General features: G+C 37.4%; 1 protein-coding gene across 5 annotated transcripts in view; it reads right to left on the reverse strand.

Moving 5' to 3' along the window:
* Positions 1–22,953, reverse strand: part of ESRRG (estrogen related receptor gamma) — a gene marked incomplete at its 5' end in the record, with an annotated part of 375,885 nt that overhangs the window by 91,903 nt on the left and 261,029 nt on the right. The gene's annotated exons all lie outside the window — the stretch shown is intronic.

Here is a 22,953-nt window from a genome sequence, read left to right on the forward strand (position 1 = left end):
ATTAAACATCACTGAAATCAAGCCTTGGGGGTTTTTTATCAGTATACACTGACAATAGCACAGATGAAGTACTCATGCTTATGAAAAATTTAACATCTTAAGAAACACTCATGGAGACTTATTTGTGCAAAATAGTTTTCTAAGCACAGGACCCTCAATCATGTTGCATGGGGTAGCTTATTTGCCATGTATATTTGATTTTCATTCCTCTTTCATTGCTTGCATTTAACTATTAACATGCAAATAAATATTCACCTGGAAATGCTTCTTTTGAACACTTCTCTTTTACCACAGACTGTCCCTTTGAGAGTAAGTTGGATTTTATTTAAGATCTACTTCTTTTATGGGCTCTATTCATTTTGCAATTTAAAACTAACTTCTCTCTTCTAACAAGATAATCCTGAGCAGGACTTTCATGCACTGCAAAGCTAATAAACCACATGCAACCACACACATAAAACCACAAAACAATACCACATAAATCCGTGTGTGATGGCATACTTTTACAAAACATCATTCCAAATTAGGCAGTTTCCATTTTCTTAGGATAATCCCATCAGAACATTCAGACTCATCATCTTTTGAAGTTTTGCATTTTCCTCTTTTTAACATTGTTCCTATTTGGTTTTGTTGTTTGTGTTTGGTTTTTTTTTTTTAACTACTGGTTAAAACTGTTCTTTCACAAAACTTTTAACTACCTAAAAAAATAAACCTCTCCTGAGAACCTGAGAATTGAATAGAAATGTTTAGGAAATACTTCTGTAATTAACTATAGGGAAACATCCTAAACAAGTTCGCAGCCTATATTCCTACAAATCAAAACTGCTTCAACATATAGCTTTTTTTTTCTGTCGCTGCTTTGTTCAGTCCTGATGCTCTGTGCAAAAAGGTGAATGAGCCCCCTTCACCTTCACATCTTGCTAACTTCAACAAAAGTTATTTTGCGAGCACTTGTAAACAAAGAATGCCAGACTGAGCCTTTTCTGTACTCCAGTGTATACCTTGCCACTAAATGAAAACATATTCCCCAGCATTGTAGAATTATGTCCTTAAGCTTTCATGTCTTCCTTTACATACTGTAGCAAACATGTAGACTTGCAAAGAGCTGAATCCACCTTATATGATCAGTTGTGACTGAATTTGCAACTTTGTCCTGCAAACCGAGGACAAGACACAAATTAATTTTACTGAAATTCATTTGCTCTCTCCCAAGCCTGGGTGTGACAAAGCCATCTGCAACCTACTTTATCACACAGTAGACAATGGGTAAAACTCCCCGGTTCAGCAATAAACACTTCAAACTAATAACATAAAAGTGACTAACTGGTTATTGCCCTGTTGTTCTTTAGACAAAGAATTCTCTCATTTCTCTAATCTTCTCTCAGTACAGACAAAATCTTTTCATCCCTGCCCAACACAGAGGAAAAAAGAGAGACGAGAGGACTTTATGCCCTTTCCACATTCTACCCCCTTCACAAAACCAGTGGTTAACTTCAGACCCAAGCCTGCTGGTAGCAAATGATCTGTATAATCATCTTCAACCCGGCCCCAGCAACACCCAGCAGAACCTTCTACTCATGGATCTTCACTCTCTGTGTGCATTGAAACTGTCAGAGAAGAGAAAGGATAAAACTGAGATTAAAATTACTTTCCTTCAGACATGCTGAGCACAGACACCTTCTGTATTTCAGTAACATGAGACCAGTCCATGGGCATTCATGAGTTCTGAACAAACAGTGTCCTAGCACAGCCATCCTTGGGAAAAGAGAGAATGGAAGGAGAAATATTTATAAAGAAGAGTTCAGGCTCATGTACTGATTTTTGTAATATAAAGAATAAGGGAAAATGCTAGTTGAATAGAGACAGTTTACTTATAGACTATACGACAACCAGTGTGCACCAAGATGACACTTTTTTTTATTTAAAAGCATTTGGACAACTCTCCTGCACAGCTCCTGACTCATTTGGAGATCCTGTCGCAACATGACCTCTGAAGGTTCTTGGTGTCTGGTCAACAAAGGGAACAAGAAAGAGAGAAGCAGTAACTTAAGACTCTATTACACAAAGACCTTTGTGGACTGTAATCCATGGGGTCATGATCATGCATTGGTTCAAACAAACTGAAGCAGAGCAACTTTACAATTTTAAGAAAAATTGATGATTATCAGCCATTCTGACTAAAATTTCAGAGAAAAACAATATTCATTCTATACATATTGTATGGATTTAAATTAAATGTGTATGTGAACACTTGGCATAAATAAAGAAAAAAAATCATCTGTTGATGGACAAAACTAATACTTGTAAGAGGAAAGGGAGAAGGAGAAGAGGAGAGAGAAAAAACATCTTGTAATGCAAGAAGTTCAGGCTATTCTTTTCCCAAAGTGCATGCATGACTACAAATGTTAACACCTGCTATTTTTGTAGCAGCAGCAAATCCCAAAGTATTTCACAAATCAATCATATCTTGAAAACAGAGAATAAGCATGGGGAGAAATCCAGCAGATAGCTCACAGTGGTGTGCAATAGCTTAGGACAGGAAGTAACAGGAATACTTCACATCATCAAAATTAGACTTTCATATAAGAAACCTTTCCAGAGAAAACAAAAACTTCAGATTGCACTACCACAATACACCAAAGCGTTGAGGGGCAGTTAGAAAGCTGAGAATGGGAAGCTTTTAATTGTTATAAAGTTCCCATTTAAAAAAAAAAAAAAAACAAAAAAACCCACACACACTCAAAAAGAAAATATCATCTCCACATTTACTTTGTGGGAAGCCTATCTGTTGTAATTTGAAGAACGCAGCTTCAGATAAACAGAAATATGCAGAAGATACTATGGAACTGGACAACTTTTAAATTAATTTATCAAAGTTCCTATAATTCTTTGTTCAAAGAAGGCAAAGCAATCAATATTAAGCAAATAAAGTTCACCTGCATCTAGCTAAAGCATTTTATTGAATACAAAGCTGAGGGTGAGATACTGCAATTGGTTAATGCCTGAGGCTTTCATCTCTGGAGACCTGGGTTCAAAGCCTTGCTCAGAAAACAAAGTAGCACATTTACAGATGTCAGCAAACCAGATTTCATAGCTGTTTCCCTGAAAAACTGACTATATCTTTCCTTGTGTTTGCAAAATATAGAACTCCATCACTAAGAGCAATCTTTCCCACACATGCTTCCATCAAACAGCACTTCATCTTGGCATAATTGGCCACCCCTTTTCACAGGCAACCTAGGACAGAATAAGCAGGCTTTAGGTCATGCCCAAGGTACACAGGCAGTAGAAACTGGCTGAATTGCTCTACTGGAGCCTTTTCTGCCATCTTCATCAATGTCACCTGCACATCTTTTAAGAGGATATTAACATAAGGATTATTTACATGAAAAAGGTTGTGATTTTATGCCCAAAACCTCCATGTTCATGATAACTCAGATTACCCATGAAATAATGAATATCAGCTTCTGGAAAATAACCACTACACACATTTTACAATATTTACCAAAACCAAACCATAGAAGGAAAAAAAAAAAACAACAACACATGACTGAATTGTACGTATTTTTATAGAACATTATCTGCATGCCATGCTGAATTTTCCATGATTCTAGAAACATTTTTGTCTTTCATGAAAATACTCATACTGATAACCAGGCTGGAGGGGATAGCATAATTAGAAATGCTCACAATCTCTAACTAGCTTTCAAGTCTTATTTTAAAGGTTCAAAACATTCAAAATAAATTACGTGAACTTCAGGATCTTTGAAGAACTTCTTTTCCCTTCTTTCATTTACCTGATCCCCCATCGTATGGTTCCTTTCTCTAGTTGTCTTACTATTTTATCTTGTTTCTCCAGAGAAAAGTTGGCTTTGTTTCAGGGAAGGAAAAAAAATTAACTCTCTTTCCTAGAAAGGTCCTTGTTCTCCAAAATTTTCTCATCATCATCTTTTCTAGAGCAGAGATGAATCCTCACTTTGTCACTTACAGAAAAAACAGAGACCAAAGGAGGACTGTAATGTTAATCCATGAATTACTGCAAAGCTAGTTGATTTTCTAGAACTACACACTGCAAAAATACTATTTTATTCTTCTGCAGTTTTGTCCAAGTCCTGACACTTTGAAACTTAATTCTGGTTCTTAAAATACCAGACTTAACTCAGTTTTTACACTTCTATTCTGCTCCATCTAGTGGATTATTGATTTTTGCAATGAATGCTGCAACAATAGTATTCTAATATACCATGCTGGGTTAGCTATTAGGGCAAGGGACCATGTTCAAATGATTATTTTTTTGGCTTTAGATGAAACAAATTAAGTCACATTCCTGGGTACCTGGATAAGACTATAGGATTCTGGCAGCATGTTCATGCAACATAAATGGGAAAATTGTGTCATTTAATTATATCACTGAAATGAGACTAAGTAAAGGACAGGCCTTGATTATAAGGGACAGGTGGCAAAATTTCTCCTGGTGCTTGCACAATTTACTAGGTCAGTCCTGGGGAAAAAGAATATTCCATGCCTGCGCTGTTTCGCTAAACCATCGATATCCTCCAGGCTTCATAGCCTAGATTTCAGAGTTTTCTTCCTGCACTTGACGATAGGCAAAATTAAGTTACACGCTTGATAAGCTGCTTTGTTTGCATGATATGAATAACTTTATTCAACCAATGTCCCTTCAGTACATATACATTTTTGGGGTGGTTTTTTTTTCTGAGCAGCTTTGTTTGTAATACTCTCTTTTAAATGCTGTTCAGGACTTCTGCTAACTTTTCAGAGTTTTATGTTTAACATAATGAGAGTTTGATCGATAAGGGGAAAAACTAGGTAATTAGTCCACCCTCACATGTGTAGCTCATTTCAAACCAATGCAGCTTTTAATGGTAAGAACATTTGCCTTCTTTACAAAAGCAAATATAAAAAAATCTACCCAATAAAACCCCCCACATCAATGAATCAATAACACTTGTCCATACAAGGAATCATCAGTACCAATGATTCAAAGACAATGCTATTTACTTGTCTAGTAGGCTAGGTGTAGGATGCGTGTTCTGTGAAGCAATTTACAGCATAAGTAGAAAACATTAATTTACTCTCCCAAAACACATAAAGTTTATGTGTTTGGTTATGTTTGGTTTCAACTATGAATCTAGCTGGGAAAGTATTAAAAAAGGGCCTATCACTATAAAAACTAAAAGCCAATTGAACACTAAGGCCAGAGTTTTCCAAATAACTGTGGCATTTTTAAATAGTTATCATTTGTTTCTAGTTTGGATTTTTTTTTCTGTAATATGATAGGCTGCTCCAGTAGTTAGTTATAACCAGATGAGATAAGACTAACTCCAGATTGATTTGCTTTTCAGGATTTTATTGTAATAGTAGGCAGCCATACAGCACTTTCTATCAAAGACACTTGAAGTATTCCATAAATATTAATTCAATAAGCCTCACAACATGCTGGTGAGATAGCTCCATATTATTTTATCTATTATATTTTTGCTGGAAGCACACAAAGTAGAAGTGACTTGTTCTGGAATAGAAATTGGTCTTGATTCCAAACCTCTGATTTAGCCACTAGAATTACTCTCTCCATGAAGACCTGGCTGCCCCCAGATCAACCACAGCCTTGTCACTGACTTCAATGGGGCCCCGAGTTCATGAAAAGACAAAAAATTCTTTAATAATTTGCAGCTGAATGCTACTTTTTACGTTCAACATCCTGCATTAGTATCTTCAGTAAGTTTCCTCCTAGAAACAGATGACTGACTTCATCAGAGAAGCAGTAGATGTTTTAAAGATTTTAAGTATGCATACAATTGACCTGATATATTATAATAGCTCTGGCAATATGGCAATAGAGTCCTCTGCTCTGTAGTGCTGTAATTCATGACAGCCACAGTTCTGACTTTGCAAATAGGACTGCAGACTTAATTTTCAGAAGTGACTTCCATTTTTACATTCACAATTTTGCAATCACCGTAGTTGTGAGAATGGTGATATGCATTAAGGTAATTGATTGTGCTTTGAAATCAGGTAATCAAATGAGCATCAATTAAGCCTGCAAATGTTTGAAGGCACAGAACTACAAGTAAAATTATTTTTCCTTTGCAAAGTTCTCTGCAAAATACAGTTCTTTCTAGAGTCTCATACCAAATATTTAGTGAATATATTAAAGATTCAGACTGTGTGATAAATTAATTTAATACCTGAGGGGTCTGCATGTCATCTTTTCCTATTTCAGTATCTCATTTTATACTTAACAACCAAATCCATCGAAAGGATATACACCTCCTACATACCACAATGCCTAGCTTCTTCCACCTGACCCACCAAACAGAGCTGGAACCTGAACAGAAGTCCAGGATCCCTGTACAGAGCATGAGGGAAGTTGGGCATCTCAGGGCACAATATAAATGAGACAACATTCACACATTTGCTGCCACCTACATCTAATTTATATGGTCAATTTATATGGAACTTTCAGACCTATCCCACCAGACTCCAGACTTCCTGGAAATGCCTTGCTCCATTCAGGATTCATAGCCTCCTATTCCTGCAGGAAGGTAGGTCACCATGCCTTTTCTCCAGCAAACTTGGATTTCTTCTCTTAGAAAATATAGTGACATCGGTTCCTTCAGGTTTAGAGCACTTACACAGGTTTAATGCCTTCCTCTGTCTGAAGAAATGAAAAGGTATCCCAGCTCCTGGGAAAAGGCGCTCTAACTGTTATGGTAAGGCTGTTGGACAAATCAGAGAAATCATCCTGGATACAGAAACCACATCTCTCCCTTCCCACAGCCCTGGTGGCCTGCCTTAAGTTGCTGAGGCATAGCAGCAGGATCACCAGTATGTTACAGAAGAAAGCAACCACCTACGCTGTATTTTCTATCAGTCTGTTGAGGTGTGAAGGCATGGTCTGAGAACGCCTGCCAGACAGAGCTCTCAAGGCACTCAGAGGAACATCTTTGGTTCTAGAGTTAAACAGAAGATAACTAGTAAGCTGTTCAGACCTGTCAAAACACAGACATTTCTGTGTTCGCACAGGAGTATGCCGCTGCAGATGGCTGCAGAAATGTTAAGGGCACTATAGAAACTCCAGCAGCACAAACTCCAGCACCTGGGTACATCAGGAAATTCCATGGTTAGAAAATGAGTAGGATTTCCCAGGAATGCCACTTTGGATTAAAGCAGATAAACTCCACCTAACTCCTCACTTCACATAACTCAAGTATGTTGGTGGAATCTAGCATAACTTCAAATTGGGTTGTTATTATTATTACCTATGCAAAATTCCCTTAACCGCAAGTTATCATTCAACATTTCAGATTAATATTTTTAAAAAAATAAATCCTAGCCATTTTTAAGTTACAAGAAAAGAAAAAAAAACAAACCTGTTCAAGATTGTTTGACTACTCAACCTGAATCTGCAAATACCTACTACTGTGGCTAATGTTTGGCATTTTACTAATTCCAATGAAACTACCAGAAAAATCCCATCCCATAGTAAGCGTTGGCAGTACCGCATCCCGAAATCGTAAACTCCTGAGGCACAAACCTGTCCATAAAATCCTTGGACATCTAAGGTGCTATAAAAATAATAATGCATTCAGCTTCATGCAATTTTCAGCTAAAAATCAGTCAATCCTTTTTCTCCGCCCTCCCTCCTCCACACAGTTACCACAGAAATTTTGTTCTGTTAGGGTAATATATATTTTTAATACAAAATTTCAACACGAACCATTTTTTATGGTCTACTAATAAACCCTTGAAAACGGATTTATAATGGAAACAGTGACGGACCCTTAACTACAGTGTATGCAACTATAATAAAAAGAATTAATGTAGTCAATTTGTACTACTGTTCTCAGAACAAAAAAAACCTCTATTTCAACTGCAATCCTTTCAACAGCTGATTGGCAAGCCTGTCCATTTCTAGGCTGCAGTGTTGTCAGTTGTCTTCAACATGATAATGAGCCTGTCACCATATTCAAATAGCCCTGTGACAGCATGTTTTGTGAGCATGACGTCCACTGCAAAGGGTCTGTCAAAAAGCACCTTTCAGAAAATGAAAAGAGAATGTTTTTCTGATGATAAATCTAATTTCTTCATAGCTAAAAGAGTGAGATTTTTCATCTGATTTTGTCAGTGTTGTGTTGCATTTGTGTCTTCAGATAATCCTGCATTCTGATGCATAAAATTTTAAAGTTATCCGTAAAGACAAAGTGAGAAATCATAATCTTTGAGTTCACTGGAGGCTTTGCATAAAACTGCAGTACTGCTGGCTTTCCATCAAATTAAAACTGGAGGGGGGAAGGAAGGCATGGGAGGTTAGCTTGTTACCAGAAGCAAATAAGGCTCACAGTAAAGATCTCAAAGTCTACACACTTCATTCATTAGGGTCTTCACTCTTTCCCAAACAGTCTATTAAAAAAATCTCCCTTGCTCTGTGTGGTCCTAGTTAAGTACGATCAGGTTGCATGAAATTCTCTGGCTTTCAGACCAAGGGGGGAGAACATAGGCACAGGCAGAGCTCTCAAGTACTGTTATGATTCGAGGCTGTTGTACAGACTGCAGCACTATGTATTCCACATTCAGCTGCCACCAGTGGTACTCGTCAGCTAGGGAAATCTTCACCAAGAGGAAAATTTAAAATATTTTGGCAACAGAGCTTCCTTTGCATGTGTCTAAACATCCTCCATTGCTATCAACAGGAAATATACAGGTGCATTGAAACAGAGCGCTTTATTTTCCCTGTTGACAAAAGTTGGCCTTAATTTGACTTTTTCATCAGTAGCCGATTGAGGAATCCACATATAAAGGGAAGTATTATAAAGGGAAATATATTGTGTTATAAAGGGAAATGTCTCTCTTTCAGTCACTGTGAGAAAGAGATGGCAACGGCTGGACTTTGAAGTCCCAGGCTGAATGACACATGAACCTCAGAGCAGAAGTTCCACTTCTAGCTGTGCCTCTAACTCCACATGTGTTTTTTACTAAGCAACTTTTGTTCTCTTTGTCTTTGAATAAATACTGTAAAATGGGGATATTACTGTCTACATCACAGGAGTTCTCTAAAATTCCTAAATATTCTCTGAAAAAAGTTGTTGACAAGCTCATGAAACATTCACTACATAAAAATCATGTTGCAAAAGCCCAATGTTTTTCACAGTTATTGAACAACTTTGTTTTCTTAAATATTCGTGAAAAACAGTGAACCGGTAGTATTAAGATACCAAATACATGGATTTCCTCTGCTAGCTACTGACTAGCATTAAAACTAAGTATTTTACTGTTAGTACTACCTAGTGCTTTTTCAGGCAAGTAAAAACATGAGGTTGACGGTCACGTAAGGCTACAGTCTAAAGGCTGTACCTGCAAGAATCTGATGGAAATTGTTTGAGGTTAGGGACAGATACTGCAGATGTGAAGATGCAACTTACCTTCACCACCTTCAACATTTGCCTATGAAAGGATCTGCATTGCTTTTGTCTTACAACCTCCATTTTTTCTTCTGTTACCACATATGAACAAATGTAATACCCATATTTATTCTGCTATAATTCATGATTAAAATTATGAGTGAATAAGGAATTAGATTAATTCATGTCTGAAACAAGCTGAAACAAGACAACTTTACTGACAAATTTTTTTTCTTAGTAAGAAGAAAACTTTATATAGAGAAGCTGTATTTTAAATTTTGGATATACAACATGGTATTCCACATTTTATACTGTATTCCAATATACCTGTAAACTGAATAAAAATAGGATTTTTAAACATTTACGTGAAGGCAACTAAGCATTACGCAGCTTTAGACAGCACAAGTGGACAATCAACATTAAACATGACTGATTTTTAAATTCTTCATTGCTCAGCTGGAGGGAAGTATTACAAGGCCAAAAAACAGAGCTGTGGACAGCTGGCTTTGTGCAGTACCAGTTCTCTGCTTCAATTTCCAAGCCATTCATTTGGCGGGGGGGGAGGCACAGAAAGAAAGAAAAAAAAAAAAGCAAAAAATCTAAACTAGGCCATACAAATGTACAAAGCAAGCTTGGGGCTCTAGGACTTTCATTGTCTCAGGGAGTCGTCACCACCCTGAACCCTCATTAAAGCTGAAGAGATGCTGGAATGGCATTAAAATGAATGCAAACCATTTGCCGCAAACTTCTGCTCACACCATCTCCAAATGAAGGCAGGCATTGCATAATCCAGGCAGCTAGAGCTCCTGACAGGTGGATGATTTATGCTCATAGTCGGAAGAATCGGAGAGCCTGCAGAGGACACAGCATGAGCAAGGTGGTGGCGAGACAGATGCTCTCAGTGGGCTTGCAGAGGCTGGCAGGCTCCAGCTAGCTCAGGTGCAACTTGAACACTTTAGTACTGAACTCATATTGCCTAGATTCCAGCACAGCAAGATACCATTTACAATATTATGTACAGTAGGTATACTATCAAACCTATCTGTATGCTATTTATCTCTCTATTTGTGTATACACACACAAATATATATTTTTTTTTCTATGTGCAGTTCAACTTACTGTGTTTACATTCACTTCGTGTGTGCATGTTCTCCATTGAAAAAGAAAGGGCAGATTAGGACAAATTCTGCATTGTTACAGCCATGCAGCATAAATGAAACCACCAGAGTTGAACAGATGTAAGTGAGGGAAGAATTTGGCTCCAGCTTTGAGAGAACAGGGATAGATCTGGGATACTGAAAATCCTTTCAGGGTTTTAAGAGTGTTTGAAAGCTAGAAAAGAAAATGACCAGAGGAAAGATGAAAACATCCACAGGTCCAAATATATGGGAGTATTCTAGTCACTCATGTTATGTGTCTGTAAAGTACAGGAAATGTCACAATCACGTTGTTCTGCTGAAAATGCATAAGATTAGCAAAATATAATGAAAATGACATTCGTGCCATCTACTTTTTTAATCTTTCAATGGAACGAATTCTTCTCTATTATTCAGGGTATCTAAAAATCCCATCCAAAATTGCAACAGCGTTTCCAACCCTGTAATTCAGCTTCCTATTCAAAAAGGAAGTATGTGTAATAGATGTGGGGGTTTAAACATTCCCTTCTGTTCTGTAAGCAAGAGACTGGTCTATTAAAAAAATAATCTCTCACGCACACAAACAAGATATTATACCTGTTTGTGACACACAACTGTATGTTCATTTGTTCTTTACTATAAAAGGTGAAGCCAGAACTAAATTACCCTACCTTAAGCATATCAACAAAAGAAACAATTCACCTGCCTCGTATCAGACCAGCCACATTTTCCAATCAAACCTGTCACTTAATTATGTAGTTTTCATGGGCTACCAAAGAGTTAAAGCATTCAAATGTGCACACTGCAGGTTATCTGGGTTGAATCTGGGACTTTGCTGACTCTCAACTCCTTTCCACTTTAACAGATGGGGTCAAAGGTGGAACTGCAGATGAGAATTAAAGACACATACATCCCTTTAATCAGATAACACATTCAAAGACTTGCAAATTCCCAAGAAGCCACTTTACAGACACGTGTCATGGGCTATTCCATAAAGGGGGAGGGAACTGTGGAGAGGAGGGAAAGAAGACTTATTTCAGCTAACCAGCATTCAAAAAGGCAGGAAATTAGAGAAAACAAATGGGAACAAAATGAGATGGATTGCTAGCATTCAGAATGCTTTCTGATTGCACGCAGCTCCCTAGAGAGGAACTCCAACATTTGAAGCCTTCACACTCTGCATCCAAATGCTTTTTCTAACTTCATTAAGCAGCCGTGTTTAAGAATACTTCATAACAAGTATTTTAATTAGAGATCAGCTGAAGTATCTTGCCATTATGGGTATCTCCAGCAATACCAGAATGCCCAGGAGGAAATACAGTCATTCAGCTTGACTAGTACTCACAAAATAGCATAGGTCAGGTAACGAGAACCTCAAGAAATTAATGATTCTCTTTCCCACCTGGCCAGAAAGAGACTGCCTGGAGGATATGTGCTTGCAGCAAGTATTTTCTCATCAGCATTCTTCTGATACAACTGTGGTATGAAGAGGAAAAAGATTAGAAAATAATGAAAATGAGAGAAGATAAAAAGAGAAGAAAGAAGAATCTTATGTCATCTTAGCTAGTCTGTGGCTTTGTTCTCTGATTACTGCATTCCTTTGCATCTCACACAAGAACAAGCAATGGGGCATAAGGCATGCTCTGTCAGATGAAAAACATGAGCAAAGACTATTCCTGTACACACCAGACTCAAAGGTGTTTCAACTTCTCTTTTTCTCTGGAATACAATCAGAAATTTGTATTTTGGGGTGATGTTCTTGAGGGCTGTTGAAAAGGAGGAGCCTATTCAGTCCCTTTACAAGATCGTTATACTCAGAGCTTCTCTTCTCAGCCTGATGGATCCTTCACCTGCGGTATAAATTAGCAGAAACTTTTCTAATACATCTTTGAGCGAGAATTCACAAAAGCAATGCATTTAAACTGGTATTTTAAAAACGCTTTCTACCTTTTAAGGTAAACATTCATTTTCCTATTTCAATATGTAGCAGTCTAATCTGTCTTGAAATTTGAAGCTTAAGAGCTTTCATCAAAAGTTTGACAGGGAAACCAGCAAGTAGCTTGTGAACGTAAAAAACAGTTCGGAGCAAGATCTCTCCTAACATTCAATAATCATGGGCAGGTACCCTCAATCTGGATCCAAAGTATATTTATACCATCTCTTAAGTCATCTTATCTTAACTGATTCTACAAACTATATCCAGAAATCCAGTAGTTCTGGTGACTTACAACAAATATATTCCTCCTCTTATGTTTCAGTAGGTAACTCTTGGGATTGGCCACACAATGAAACATAAGGTGCCTGTTTCTTAAGCATTCATTGAATTACAGAAAATATGAAAATGATATAGAACTTAAGAAACTTAGACACTGGACACCACTGTAAACCCAATCTGGCGGGCTGTCATGAAAAGCAACATGTGGCTGTACAACTGTTTAACAAATGATGTAAGACCTATCTGGTGACTGATTCAGACCAGAATGAAAGACATGGCCCCTCTGAAAAGCCTTTCTTCAGTCAGCCACCCACAGGCCTGCAAAGGAATAGTAGAAAGGGGCAAAGGGCAATGGCGAAGCAATAAATAATTTTGATATGGCTGACTAAAAATGGCAAGAACAGCACTGCTGTATGGACTACCTCTTGGCTAGAAAAAGGAAAGAAAAGAAAGAGACAAAAGATAAGGATGATGGTCTTGTATTATTTGTTGATTCCTAGGGTCTGCATGTGCTCAGCATGCAGCAAATTACCAACATTCTCTCTTGTTAGTCAAGCAGTTTTGCTGCAAAATATTTAAAGCACACCAACAATTCTGCCACTGAGGGCACAGACTGGAGTTAAGCTGATTAAAGAATAGTATCAACTAGACTTTCCTCTAGAAAGTATTTTAATATTTCTAAATGAACTATTTTAGTAATTAACTGTTTTAACATAGACTGCAATAAGATCTTATGGAATGAAGTTGTATAGAGCGTTGATTTTGGTTCGGCTGCACTAAAACAGTATATCAAATTGACATCTGCTCTTATACCTGATGATCCTGAGAGCTAAAAGCAGATGCTTAAGAAGAGAAAAATAGATAAACATATTAACTTTGTTGGAACAATAAAGACCAAACAGGAAAATATTGATATTATTCAGTAAGTGAATATATTTAACATACCTTGTGTTCAGCTTCCTCCAGAATCATTAATCTAATAAAAGACTATTGAGGCTTAAAATAAAGCTATGTTTTTAATTTGTAAAGATTAATAGCTATATTTAGTCACTATTATGAGGGAGACAGACCCCCCCTCAGTTTCTCTTTTCTATCATATAAATACCGAAGGAGAGGAAGGAGAAGGAGAAGGAGAAGGAGAAGGAGAAGGAGAAGGAGAAGGAGAAGGAGAAGGAGAAGGAGAAGGAGAAGGAGAAGGAGAAGGAGAAGGAGAAGGAGAAGGAGAAGGAGAAGGAGAAGGAGAAGGAGAAGGAGAAGGAGAAGGAGAAGGAGAAGGAGAAGGAGAAGGAGAAGGAGAAGGAGAAGGAGAAGGAGAAGGAGAAGGAGAAGGAGAAGGAGAAGGAGAAGGAGAAGGAGAAGAAGGAGAAGAAGGGGCTCGTTTAGAATAGCTAGTAAGCAGGGCAAAATTTGACACAATGACAATTCACTGCTGAAGATGACATTTATTTCAGATTTCAGGCTGTTGACTTTCAACCACAAAAGCCACATTACAAACTGCAAACTAAATAATATGCCAGCTTCACACAGTGACTCAGCGAGTAGAAGTGACAAAGACTTACTGCTAGTAAAAACACCTCCAGCTTAAAAAAGGACAATTACTGACCAGAGAGAAGACTGGGGCTTAGTTACATCAACGTCCCTGTGGTGATGCATTTCTTCCCCCCCTCCCTTGCACCCGGAGCTCAATAAGCCTTGGAACAGAGAGTTTGGTGGTTGAGAGCCCTTTGACCATGCCAAGCACGCCTGCATAGCTAAGGTAGAGAACAGTACTGACCATCAGGATTATCAGTTGTGGGAGTAACTAATCCTTCTCTGATAGCCCTGGAACATATTTTATGTAATTGTGACTTGGACAGTACCAGTGTCACTGGACTTTTGAGAATTCCAGCAATTACTACAAATCAAAAAAATTATTTGTGGCAAGGATGGAAATTTATTGATGCCTAAAGTCAATCATCCCCCAACTCTATAAACAGCAGTTCTCAGTGAGAGAACCTACATTATTTCAGCACTTCACCCCAAATAATCCTACCATACATCTTGTTTCTACTAAGATTTTACATAGCAAAAGTCTTTTTGAGGAGATGTGTGTGCTGCCCAAATAAGGGCTAAGTAAAATACAAAAAGAGATTGACTCCAAAGCAGCATTTTAGAGACATGCATATGCATCACTGCTAAATGTACCTTCTACCTGACACGCTAAACCTATTCCACTCAAGCACAAGATGTGTAAGTATCTGCACAGCAGAAAAAGACAAAAGCAAAGAATACAAACAACATTAATGACACTCTTTACAAAATGACCCCTATTTAATATAGGGCAGGACCCCTGTACAAGAATTCAAGCACCCTGCAATAAATAGCAGTGCCATATTGATGTATGTGTTTATGGGTGGCAGAAACCAAGAATGAGAGGCGGTTATTTGTCTGGGAGCTCATGGGAAAAGATGCCATATCATACACAGTCCTACATCCTTCAGACTTGTCTCTACCTTCCCTGATCACTTATATTACTGTCACTGTACTTTCAGTGCATAAGCAGATGCTCACAGGTGCTAAATCCACTGATTTTTTTTTTTTTAAATTGAATAATAATTTCAAGACAATTAGAAAAATACTGCTTCTTTATTTTAGGATCAAAAGAAGAAATATGACAAATGAGAATGTTCAGTTAACAACCTCAGATTGTACTAATATTTTCTCATCATAAAGTGATTAATTTTTAATGGTATTCCAATTTAAGTAGACTTATGAATCTGCAGAATCTACTCCTCCTAATTCTGAGGAAGTAATAGGTAAGGTACGTGCACTAAGAAAAATACCGTACATTTTAATCCCATTCAAAATCTTTCAAACTCACTATTTTTAATAACAAAACTACAAAGTAACTACAGGCCAAATGAATTCTTTGCTGCTGCTTGCCTGACCCGGCAAACAACTGCAGTCACTACTGCGGGAGCAGAATCAAGTCTAATATCTAACCTCAAGGATTGCCAGCCAACAGCTTTGACCCCAGATCTGCAGATGCCAACATCAAAAAGTACATTCACAAATCAGTGGAAAGGCAAGAAATGTAAATAGTTCTCAAATACAGACATATAAACGATACTGCTTTCTCTACATTCACTTCATACCTCCTCTTTCATGAGTGGAGTATTTACATAAAGGGATAACTGCAGAACAAAATTGTATCTAGGAGGAGAGAAATTTTGTTTAAAGACTGAGTCCAGTGAATTGTTGGGACTTCTCTGTTTCATTCCCAGTGAGCTTATGGGGACCAAAAATGCTCAGAGGCAGAACACAAACCAGACTGGCACAACACTGCAACACAAGCACCGTGAGAACTTCTCAGGAAGCCGACAGCTGGTCTTAGCTGTAGGTACTTCCGTGCGATTTCTAAACCCAGAGAGAATATCCACATTTCCAATATTTGCTTTTTCTTGAGTATTTTTTTTAATGGATGAACAGAAATGCTAGTTGCTTGAGCTCACTATAAACACTAACCTGCAGCTGAATAGTTTGTCCTTCCTCATCAGTTACAGAGAGTGGATAGTCATGAGCTGTGTTTTAGGGCAGACAAATTGGGCTGTCAGTTCTAATGTGTGAACTGGGCTATCAGGCCACATTTTGGTTAGGAGGAAAGAGGCCTACTTATGAACACCAACACCACTTAGAGATTAGTTTCTATTGTTTCCAAGGAGATTTAACAGGTCCCAGTGTATATTAAACCAAGCACAGGTTGAATGAAAGAAAGAAAGAGAGCAAGGGGGAAGGGGGAAAGAAAAAGGGGAAGAAGGAAATAAAAGGAAGGGGAAGGAAGAAATTGAAGGTAGGAAGAAGAGGGGAGAAGGTAGGAAGAAGAGGGGAGAAGGTAGGAAGAAGAGGGGAGAAGGTAGGAAGAAGAGGGGGAAAGGGGTGGAAGGTGAAAAGGGTGAAATGGGGGGAAGAAAGGGCAAAATGGGGGAAGGAGGGATAAGAATAGGAAAAGAAACACTTCCAAAAAATATCTGCACTAGAAACCAAACTCCCTCATAATGCATTGAAACATAGAAAAGGGTTGATATTCGGAAGAGACTTGAACAGAAGACGCACTATGTTCTCTCTTGATGTTATAACACAGGAGCTTTGTTTAATATCCTGCATTAATGAAGGAGCTCCTTAAGTGTAATACTACAATGGAGAGCATAAGAAATATCACTGAGGTCAACGCCACTCTATTAACTGTCATCCTGTATAGAAATATTTTCTTTGAATACCATTAATGCTTTCTCCTTCCCTTTGTTCTAATTTCTGAAGGCAGCAGAAACTAAAACTTCCTCCACAATAATTTCTGCTTTCCTCTTGGCAGACTAATGGTATTAGACTTGTGAGAGAAATTTACCTTGGCAATGTCTTATGCACAGGTCTTTTCAAAGGACATGTTGTTAGGAGGAATCCTATTAAGGCTTTTTCACTAGCCTCAAAACATAGGTGATAACACATTTTTAGTTATAAAAAGTATTGCCTAGTTTTATTTATTATTTTGAGAGAGAATCCATTAATCTGCTTTTGTGCATATCATGCATGTCTTTACGTAAGCGTAAACTCAAGCTGCCTATTCTCCTTGCTGTATCAGATTCATTTTCACAGATTGTCAAAACCAGAAAGGATCAATATGATAATTTAATCCGATCTGCTGCTTAACACAAGCCAAAGATGTTCATACGGTAATCTTTGCATAATAAACTCGGTAATTTATGCTTTAAAATACATATACCTCTAAAAAATGTATTCTTATATTTGAATTAATGAAATTTCTCAAAGTGTGAAGCAAAACCACTTTAGAGAACCCCAATTTTAGCATGTTAAGAAAAAGTTTGACTGATGTGTAATAATCTTCTGGTTCATTACAGTTCTGTGACCATCTCCAATGTTCACGGATTTTAAAAACTGTCAGTAATTGCTTTTATTCAGATTAGTGCCGAAGAAAAAAGACTTAAAATACAGAATGTATTTACACACAGATTCTGACTACTGCCTTAACACTGTCCAAGGGATGCTGAAGTCACTTTCAGGGACTGTACAAAACCTTTTAAAAAAATCCCAAACTAATGAATTAGAAGTGTTAAGGGCTCCTCAGTGAGGAGTGTAAGAACAACATGCTAACTGCACTACTGTGATGGGAAGGGTTACACTGAAGTCAGCATTGCTGGATGACGAGCTTGGAGAGTTTCTATTCCTTTTTAGAGCCTGAATGACTGCTAACATACTGGCATCAGGGAAGACTCACAGACACAGAAAGGTATATTAGCAATTTCCCCATAGCATAGATTGCTAAACCTGCCAAATGAACATCAGTCTAATGTAGCTCCACCAGCTTCCATTACTCCTAGGTGCAGATCTGGCCTCCCATTTTTAATAGCTGGACTAATTAAGCTGGAATTCTGTCACTCTGTCTATCCTAACTGGGTACGAAGTATCCAATGATAACTTGTAACGGCCATCCCTTCATAAGGAAAATACAAACATATTTATGTGAAGCAACCCAAATTTTCTGCCATTTCATTATGATATAAGTTACTTTTCAAATAAACTTAAATTTGCTTCCTTGTGTATCACCCACTTATGAACTATACTTTCTGAAATAACAACCAATGCAGATCAGCCAGTGCAAACAACCTATAAAAAATTCTGAAAATATCCATATATCAGAGATGAGAGATATATGGAAGATGTTTTGGTGTCAACAGTCCTGTAAGGAGTGTGAACTAGCACTGCTCAGAACTGAGAGAGCTAAGGCAGGATACACTATTTCAGATGGTCTAAAAGCTGCATTAGTGCCACCCAATAGGTTCCCCTCTGAACTGTAATTTTTAACCTTGCTACCATATAAAACTGAGGCTATGGTTTTGCCTCCATGGAGAAAATTGAAACATATAGAATAATCTTTTGAAACAACAGTTATATGAACTCTGCATCTGAAACAAAACGTAATTTTATTTTGGAATAATTACTCCAGTGGAATTATTTCAAAAGGGCAGCTATTCTGAGCAAGATATGCAGTATAATAAACTTAGATTACTATCTTCTATCAGAGACACATGCTAGTAAGCAGTCCCACAGACAGTATTAAAAGGCATATAGTACTAATGGAAGACTAAAAGGAGCATCCAACCAGATCAACTAACAACACAAAAAATAAAAGTCAGATATCCACCCATGATTTCCCATATCAACTCATGCAGTTTTACATCCAATTTGCCTTCTTAGGAAAGAAAAAAAACATCAACCCCCTTTTCTCACTCCAACTAGCTATATAAAAAGGAAACTAGCTAAAACACCCAATCTTGCACATGGACACAGATTTAATTCTACCTCCTGAAGCAAACTAATCACTGGCTTCCAAAGTGTTTGAAAGGACAAACTTAAAAGACTGATTGTAAGCCAACAGAACTGAAAGCTAGAAAATGTCTAAAAAGTGTTCATTTTTTTAAAGGGCAAATTGTTGTTCCCGCCCCTTTCACCAATTGCATTATTTAAAGAAATCACTGGGGATACATTTGAAAAGTTTCTCTCTAGACTATACAAGTATCTTTATGTTGTTTCATATGTTCTTGTGAACCTGAGAGAATCTACCAAAACATAACCACAGTCAAAGAAACCATATTTCAGGAGAAGAACCAATTGTGATCCTTGAAAAATCTGATTTTTCATAATATTGACACACAAAATTAAAAATAGAAAAATGTAAAGTTTCTTCTTTGAGTAAAGTATATTCTGATGCTCTGCTAATAACCATTGCCTAAGAAAGTAAATGAAAATATGATGCCCTCATATTTGTTATGTGCTTAAAAGCTCAGCAGCATCTGCTGAATGCTTCAGTATGAAACATAATACATACTCAAAAACCATCCATACACAGACATACATTTTCAAATAACAGTCCATGGGCTAAACAACAATGAAATGTTCTTCTGGATCAGCCTGTAGTAACCTCCTTGTGCTACTCAATAGGTGATGCAGACAAGAGCCAGGACTTCAATCCCACTCCAGCTCAGACCAGTATGACACTGCTTTACCCTTCCTTCTCTAGATTCTGGCCCACAACTTATAAGTTGTTAAGAATCTTGATCTAGGTATTGCTGGCTATACCCCCATCAACATGCTTGAGAATATATGCAGAAATTCCCCACTCCACCCTGTATTACATGTGACCAGAAACCCAATTCCTTCCCAGGGTTTGATGCCAAGACACAGCCCAAAAATCCTAACACTAGATCTCTTGCAGAAACACTGGATGCTGGATGAAAAGCACCGTTATCTTCCCACAATAAATGATTTAACATGCAGCTGTCATTAGAGAAGCCACTCTATATGTTTGCTGAAAGAGGTTTTCGGATCTTGCCCTAAAAGCTAAAATAAAACTCAGGATGTTTTTCCAGGCACTGTGATTTCTACCATTAATTTTATATGGCAATTCACAAAATAACAATGTAATAAATTCCTTCCAAATGTGAAGGGAAGCGCAATGTCTGATAATTGTTTTACTTAAGATTACATTTAAAAATTGTTTGTTAAGGAAAATTCCTAGAAGAAAACTCCCCACTACAGGATAAGATTTCTGGAGAAGATGTACACTGGCAGATGTGCAGAAGTTCTTGTAAGGAATATGATGCTCCCCTCAAAGCTGCTTAAACTTGATTTTATTTCAGGTCTGCAACTAAATTTTTTTTTGTAAATAGATTTAGGCTGTCAATTTCCAGGCATGCTGTGCCATCAGCATGTAGAGACTGCTGTGACAAACGTGGAGGCTGCAGCAGCAAATTTTATTATAAACTGGTAATTGAATTGAACAGGTTTACATTTGAATAGATTTACTGCAGCATGATCTCTGACATTGTGCATGGGACTGAAATCCTTGTCTGTACATAAAGAAACATTTAAGATACAGCAAGAATTATTTCAGCACAGTGTAAGTCCATGCTAATCAATAAATTTACACCACTTTACACATGAAAGAAGTAAGTGTATCATCTTTCTTCATTCTGTGCATAAAAGATGCGGTCAAAGCCAAAAACTCATTTCCAGACTTTCCCATAGGTAAAAACAACACCACCTGCCTCCAAAACTACCTTCCAACAAGAACAAAAGAAACAAATCTGTCTATTCAAAGTACAGTCCTAAAAGTGTACTATGCATCAGTATGGCTTCAGAAGTAAATGTGGCCACTAAAGCAGGAAAGAAAACAAAATGTCCTTGCAGATTCTTTTAGGTTGTCCTATTAGGTGGTAGATAAGCAATATCTGAAATGAAGAGAAGCTAACTCTCCCCTAGATGAAAAGAACCAGTCATTTAAAGTAAGTAAAAATCTTACTGTGTTTTCACAGAAAAACCTCACGCAATAAGAGCAGAAGAACTATGATGTGCCCAGGAGTGGGGCTAACAAAGGAGCCTTCTTTTCACAGGAATTACTTATTTTGTCATCATAGAAGTTTCAGGGGAAAAGTATGTACTTTTAAGGTAGAACAAGTTATGAATTTCTGATTAAGAAAACTTGTGGGATTGATTTGCATCCATGGACAATGATAATTCATGCAGAAAAAAATCTGGTTCACAATGTGCATCTGAATTGTCTAACTAAATTATCTCAGTTACCAAAATTGTATGCAGAAACATAGTAAAACAGCACACAATTCTGGTAACTGAGATAATTATTCTTTTGTAGAAGAGTCACTTCATTTCCTTATGCAGTCCCAGAAGCTGCACACAGACTAGATTTTTAAATATATATGTTAGTGGATGTGCAACGGTGCCATCAAAGTTTAAAAGAAAAGGTTTTGATAACACCATTTTGTTTCCAAAGAAGTTGCTCAATATATCTGTACATCAGGTTACTAGTAATATGAGGTCTTAACTTACCAAAAAAAGATGTTGAGAAGCACAGTCCCGTTCAAAAGGTGCCATATTCAGGCATTCTTTTCTTTCTACAGTTCATCTAAGCATCACAATTTAACCTTTAAGTAACTGCTCTTAGGGGTCAGTTATATGAGGATTTTGGCAAGTAAAGAACCCTGCCATCACCACTGGAAGAGAGGGTCAAATCCTGCCGTTCTTACTGAGGCAAAATCCCCACCGAGTCTGACAGGAGTTTTGCTCAAGGAAGACTAAGGAAAGCAGGATTTGGCTCACAGGATCATAGCATCTGCCAAAGCAGTTGCACAGAACAAGGTTTATTCTTAGTATAATCCAATAAGAATATGTCTGTAGGTGCGTGATAGGCCTAATTTGCCTATCATCTCTCCATTGGTCTATGTTGTTCTTGGATTTTACCCTGATAGCAGTATACTTAAACCCATTTTAAATTACCATCAAACGATTTGCAAGAATCAGCCATCTATTAGAATGGACTTTTTAAGCACTGACAAAGCAAAATTGCATGGGACTCTTTTAAAGCAGTTGCTTAACACAAAGTACTCTACTGAAGACAGTATTTCAAAAGCACTACATTGACTTTATTTTAAAAGGTTATCTAGCTCAGAAGACCATGACGTTTATTATTCTTTCTTGGTGGTAACAGCACACAATACAATACTATACAATATGCAATAATAATGTATATAATACATGCACATAAAGGGGCATTTTTGCATACATATTAACAGCAACAGAAGTGCAGAAGTGCATTGCGGGTGACTGAGATCTAAGGAATTGCCTCTTTCTGTAACATAGATGAATCAAGTTCCAAGTGAGATAGTACTGTTTCTTGGAAACATTTTCTTGTATTTACCTGTTATTCAATATCATCAAAATGTAACTGATGAATTAAAACACTCAACATACACTTACAGTAAGGGGCAGGGGTTCCCACATGTTTTTTAAAAAAAAAAAAAAAAAAAAAGTGGATTCTCCTCTTCTGAATGTCATTATTTCCTCCAGTGTAGTCACAGTAACTGCAGTAGACATACTCAATATTTATACTTGTTTAATTGAGAAGTAACCCTTTTGTTTGTCCCGATGAAATGAAGACTAAGTAAAAATAGGGAAAAGATGGCACAGTGTGTATTTCTGCCAGAACTGGGACAGACTAACAGTCGATAAGGAATTTGAGAATTCATGATCATAAAAGAGTTAAGGAAAATGAGAGGATATATTCTGATGATTATTCTATTAGCCACCTACTGAAGGAGACTAAATGCTGGGG

This window comes from Phaethon aethereus (genome assembly GCF_964289735.1).
Source record: "Phaethon aethereus genome assembly, chromosome: 3".
NCBI lineage: Eukaryota > Metazoa > Chordata > Aves > Phaethontiformes > Phaethontidae > Phaethon > Phaethon aethereus.